The sequence below is a fragment of the Gossypium raimondii genome, chromosome 8, assembly GCF_025698545.1.
Source record: "Gossypium raimondii isolate GPD5lz chromosome 8, ASM2569854v1, whole genome shotgun sequence".
NCBI classification, from domain to species: Eukaryota; Viridiplantae; Streptophyta; class Magnoliopsida; order Malvales; family Malvaceae; genus Gossypium; species Gossypium raimondii.
In genome coordinates, this window is record NC_068572.1 from 11555344 (window position 1) to 11561396 (window position 6053).

The 6053-nt window shown below is 32.7% G+C and overlaps 1 long non-coding RNA gene across 1 annotated transcript; it reads right to left on the minus strand.

Moving 5' to 3' along the window:
- Positions 1–3047: 3047 nt before the first annotated feature.
- On the minus strand, positions 3048–5491 carry LOC105790799 (uncharacterized). Its single transcript, XR_008198551.1, has 3 exons — positions 4213–5491; positions 3656–3738; positions 3048–3503 (listed from the first exon to the last, which is right to left on the minus strand). It is a non-coding gene; the product is annotated as an uncharacterized LOC105790799 (long non-coding RNA).
- Positions 5492–6053: the final 562 nt, after the last annotated feature.

The following is a 6053-nucleotide window of genomic DNA, read 5'->3' on the forward strand; positions in this document are numbered from 1 at the left end:
TACTAATTTTTCCCTTTCCAGATATAAATTCCTTTTTTCCACTCTATTCTATATGGTAATGATTCTTTTATTTTAAGTCCATTTACCTTAAAATGAACATAAATAATAAAAGAAAAAGACGAATTTTCATCATATTTTAAAATCACCACAGAAAAAAAAGGAGTCAGACTTCCTTAAAGGAGCAATCTTGTATACTTTCCAATTTGGAAAAGTGAAATTAAGAAATGGCAGCAAATTGCCAAGTAATTTCCATTTTTTGGTAAGAGGGAAGATGGGTATAACTTTTGATGCAGCTTCTAATGATACGAGAGAAAATGAACTGACAGCAACGAAGGATAGAAATGGGATAAATATGATGTGGTATAATACCTCTCTACGGTCTTCGACTCATAACAAGTAAGATCTCCAAGTTATTTAATAATAAATCCCAAAACTCTCTATGAATATTGATTTTTGTTTATGTTATTGGACTGAAATTAAGTTGGTTGAGCTTATAAACTGGACCCGAATCATCAAGAGCTTTGCACAGAAAGTGAGCTATAGGTTTTGATGCTTTTGATAGAGAGGAGTTTAAAGAAATGGAGGAAAGGAAGGAGATTTTAGTAGAGTGGAGGATGAGCAAGGTGGAGGAGATACTTAGCTTTATACCTGATTTAGGTTTATTTGGAGCTGTCTTTAGGTCGGGTGTGAAGGAATTGACTAATTCTTAACTTGATAAATCTGTTGGGGGCAAGAAGCTATATGCTTTGGGTTGGTTTGTTGCCGGCCGTCATTTACATTGCTACTGTAACCCTTATGTGCCATGTGATCGTGGGGACTTTTGACCTATTTATGTGAGTTGTTTAACAATTTTCATCTCAACTTTTGTGTTCAAGTTTCAACAACAGACTCATAGTATTTATTATCATATTTCAACAATACCTTTTTTTAATTAAAAAAAATACGGTAAATCAACACAAATCTAACTACTTCGTTCATCCTTCTTCGAGTCATTATTCCTTCCATCCATTTTTTCTCGGTTCCAATCTCAAGTCGAAAGGAAAAAAAGTATTTGTTATTTATCATCTTACCATCATGTGTAAATTGCATGTATGCCGTCATCAAAAACATATATTTGTCTACTATAATTTCTTGATATTTGATTTCAATTTTGAGTTGCAGTGATTTACATCTCGGAATCCTCTGGTAATCATCTCCTTGGATGTGGTTAGCATATAACCAATGAAAAATAATAATCTGCCATTCCCTGAATATGAAAATGAGGTCTCAATCATCACAATTAGTAGATTGTCCTTTGGTTACTCCTGCTTTGTTGGGGGAAGAAGTTCATCTAAAGTTTTTTTTTTTCTCAAATCACAGTTTCTGTAAACATGGTTGTACAGAATCAGAAGCAACACTCAATATTTTTACAACCAGCCACACGTTGAACCTCCAAGTGGTGGACATGTATATGCTGTGAAACCTACTTGCACTAGGCCACAATGCCAATTGTGTGGCAGAATAGGGCTTGTATGTGGTTACTAGGTGCTTCTATTGTTTTAACCCCTCATATAGTAGACCAAGACCAGGGTCGACTTTTTTACCTACATAATACAAAAATAAATACCAAAATGGTATGCCACCCACATTATTTACGAAAATAGTATGTTGTGGGTGGTGGAGGGTAGTGGAGAGGCGGCACCACCCTCATTTTTTCAGCCCAATCATGAGCCTGCTAGTAAAAAAAAATTAAGGGTTGAGGGTTTGGGACAGGCGACATTGATTTATACAGGTATGAAATACAAATACCCCTATTTTGGGGGGTTTGGGTGGTGCCTGCCTGACAGGTGGCACCGATTGGGTGGTGCCTTTCTAACAGGTGACACTGATCTAATAATTTGACCGGTCATACAATGTTTCAGGGCTGCACGAGTTATGGAGCTTATAACTATGATTTTAGGGGTTGTAAAAACCCAATATTGTGCTGATTTTAAAAGAAAAAAAAGTAGAGAAGAGAGGAAGGAGACAGTATGTAACACCCCTAACCCGTTTTCGTCGTCAGATTAGAGTTACTGAGTGTCATCATACAAATCGAAACAAATAACTTCAAATCAGATTAATAATGATATTTAATAATAATTGTTTAAATTTCATACAAATCCAACAAACATATACATTTGGGCCTTAAATTGAACTTTCAAGACCTTAAAAACAGTTCATGATCAAAATGAGACTAATTTGAAACAATCCAGAAAATCTGAGAAAAAGTTAGAAATTTAGAAAACAGGGGTCACACGGCCGTGTGGCTAGGCCATGTAACAAAGCCCAGACCGTGTAGTGTTCAAACAATGAGACACATAACCGTGTCTCAGCCCGTGTCTTAAACCGTGTAACTCACTGACTTAGATCACACGGTCATGTTGCAAACCGTGTGCCAAACCGTGTGACTCACTGACTTGATACACACGGTCGTGTCGCAGGCCGTGTCTCAGACCGTGTATGGCACACGGTCGTGTCGCAGACCAGGTGCACCAAAATGAACCTTAAACATCAAGTTTACCTTTCAAGCTTTATTAGACACCAAGTAACACTTTAACCAGTTATTATATCTATTCAAATTTTCATTAAACCTACTCAAATCATGCCAATTCAACCATTTTAAGTGCCTAACTAATATACCCTCATTGGTACCACAATTATATATACATGTACAATGAAATAAATCATCACATTATGATCAACACCAATATAAGATTAACTAGGTACATACTTCACATATTTACATATCAAACGAGATCATTAACACAACCACCTATTACATGCCATATAATCCAAAATAAACGTTCAAAAACTACCGAAATTGAATGGATAGTGTGACTTGAGTGATGATCTGGTCTTCCGTCCCACAAAAAGATATCAACAAGAAAATGCATATCACACAATTTTATTGAAGCTTAGTAAGTTCGAAGGATAGTAACAATGAATCTAACCGAAATAAACATAACAATTTAATTAAATACAATTCCACAACTAATGTTTCCTGTCATCCACAATTTCAAACCAATGAATTACATAGCTCAATTCAATTCTCAAATAATAATTTTCGGAAAGCATACATGTCCACAACGAAATTACTTCAAGATATCAAGTACAAAACATGTCATTCGAAGTCTTTAAACAAGTAATTAATCCAATAATTACGACCTGATGAACGACTTACAAATACAAGTACACAAGTAGTCCAACCGAAACACAACAAGCACTCATAAGAGCTAATCCAACCAATAACATTACTCTGCACTTAGTGCCTAGCGCGCAGGTCAACATCCCTCCAAAACACACCTCGGCACTAAGTGCCAGCCCGAAGACTTTACATCCACCCTTGGTAACACGCTAGAATCCGAGAATAATACACGATGGCTCGCAACAAATGTTGAACCTTGATATACTCAGGAAATATATAATTTATGTAACATCTCCTCCTCTTCAAGCCCCGTATAACATTCCATGTAATCAGTCATACTCTATCCCGCGTTCATCCGACCCAAACATAATAATTCAATAGGCATTTTCATAGTAATTTCACATCATTAATATAACAATTAATATCCATTATTCCATAGCATATCATTATACAATTCATATAAATATTAAATTACAAACCGAACGAACTTACTTGGATTAAATTATAATAGTTGCAGAAGCTTAGGGACTATTCTGCAATTTTCCCTTTTCCACGTAAGTCAATAGGGTATTGATCTAAAATGTAAATTTTTTTCTTTATTAGCTTATAATCATATGTCAATTAATTCTGCATTATATACCCTTTTATATTTTGAAATTACACAATTGCCTTAACTTTTACAACTTTTGCAATTTAATTCTTTAACCCGAAAATCATCAAATTAACCATTTTTTCAAGTTCAAAATTTACAGCCAAATAATCTAGGCCCTTAAACAGTCCCAATTATACCTCTAAATCACCATCAAACATTAAAAATTTGACATTTTAATAATTTAATCCTTAAATCAAAACTAATAAAAATTACTTCACAAAACAAACAAATACTACAATTAAATCTTCAAACACATAATTATCATAAAAAACAAGATTCATCAATGACAACTTCTAAAATTTTTACAGATTCAAAAACGGAGGTACGAATTAGCTAGACCTATTTGTAACGATCTCAAAAATATAAAAATTTCAAGAAAACATGCAAATTTCCATACCGTACAAGGCCAAGGAGTTGCCTGAAGCTTCCTAAGTCTTCAATGGTGATTTCAGCAGGTGATAAAGAAAGATGAAGGAGAAATGTCTAATTCTTTCAATTTGTTTTGTTTAATTTTGATTTAATTACAAAATTGCCATCCAATATGTTTTAATTAATTAATTTTGTTCCTTTTGCCGTCCACTAACCTTTAACAAGGTTTAATTACTTCATTGGCCCTCCCACATTTATTAGTTAAGTTATTAAATCATCTACATGCTATAATTACTAAGTTTTGCACATTTTATGCTATCATCTGAAAAGCCTGATGCTTTGGAAATGAAAAGATGAAAGTAATGGAGGCCAGGCTGGTTGAGTTGACTGGGAAATGACGTTCTGTTTTATATTTTTTAGACTTTACTTTCTGTTTTTACTTATTTGGGCTTGTAGCCTACGTTTTATTTTTATTTTTATTTTTTTGTTTCCAGCCCAGCACTGCTGGGATTTTGTTCCTGAACTTTTATATTGCAAGTTTTCAATAATAGCCCAGTCGATTATTCAAAAAAAAAAAGAAGTTTTGCACATTTTACAAATTAATTTTTTTTAATTAGTTATCTAAACATTAAAATTTATTAACCAAATATTAATACGACTCTAATAAATTCGTAAATATTTCATAAATAATATTTACAGGCCGAAACAATAAAAATTTGTGATCCCAAAACTACTATTCCGTCACCACTAAAAAACGGGTTGTTACACGGTAAAAAAAAAAAAGATACGGGAAGCTAGAATAGAAAGAAGAGGGCTTAACTTAGTAAAGAAGATAGAAAAGAGAAGGGAAAAGAAATACTAGAAAAAAGAGTTAACAGTAGCTTAGTTTTTTAAGGTTTAATTTTTTAAAGAAGATAGAAAAAGAAGAAAAGGTAATCAATACTGCTGACGCACCATACAAACCCCAAAATACAAGTATTTGTATTTCATACTCGCATAAATCAGTTTTGCTTATCCCAGACCTTTAACCCATGATTTTTTTTACTAGCAGGCTAATGATTGGGCTGAAAAAAAGAGAGCGGTGCCGCCTCTCCACCACCCTCCACTACCCACAATATACCATTTCCGTAGATAATGGGGACGACATACTATTTTAGTATTTATTTTTTATTTTTATTTTATCTAGATAAAAAAAAGACCCTACAAGTTCTATTTCACATGGTTTTTCAAAGCTACCTCTATTAGCAAATAGATTCTCTTTCAATCAAAATACCTATGCTCATTATGATGGATCACATTTACTGCCTGCCCATCAAAATTACTACTCAACTTTTCCACATAAGCATAATAATTTATTTAATCCTCTAATTTTGTAAAAAATTATTTTAATTTTTATTTAATTTTTATATTTTTAATTCTTAAATTTGCCTCATTTGTCAAATTATTTTAAAATAAATAAAAAATCTATTTAACTTTGTTGGTGGCATACAGTAGGTTACCACATGATGCAATGTAAGCAATTAATTAATTTTTAAAATTTAAAATACTTAAAATATTTTTCATATACTTTATTAGTGATTTTTATATTTCTCATTTTTTAAAATTAATTAATTACTTATGATGCCACGTGGTTATCTATGCGTATGCCACTAACAAAGTTAACAAACATTATTCTATTTAACCATTTTAAAGTGATTTGATAAATAATAAAAGTTTAAAGATTAAAAAGACGAATAATTAAATGAAAAGGTAAAATAATTTTTTTTTTATAAAATTGGGAGGGCAAAATATATTCCAAAGAAACCCTTCACTCGGTGACCCACTTCCTCATATTATTGTTCCCACAGGTGCACATGTGGGACATGTATC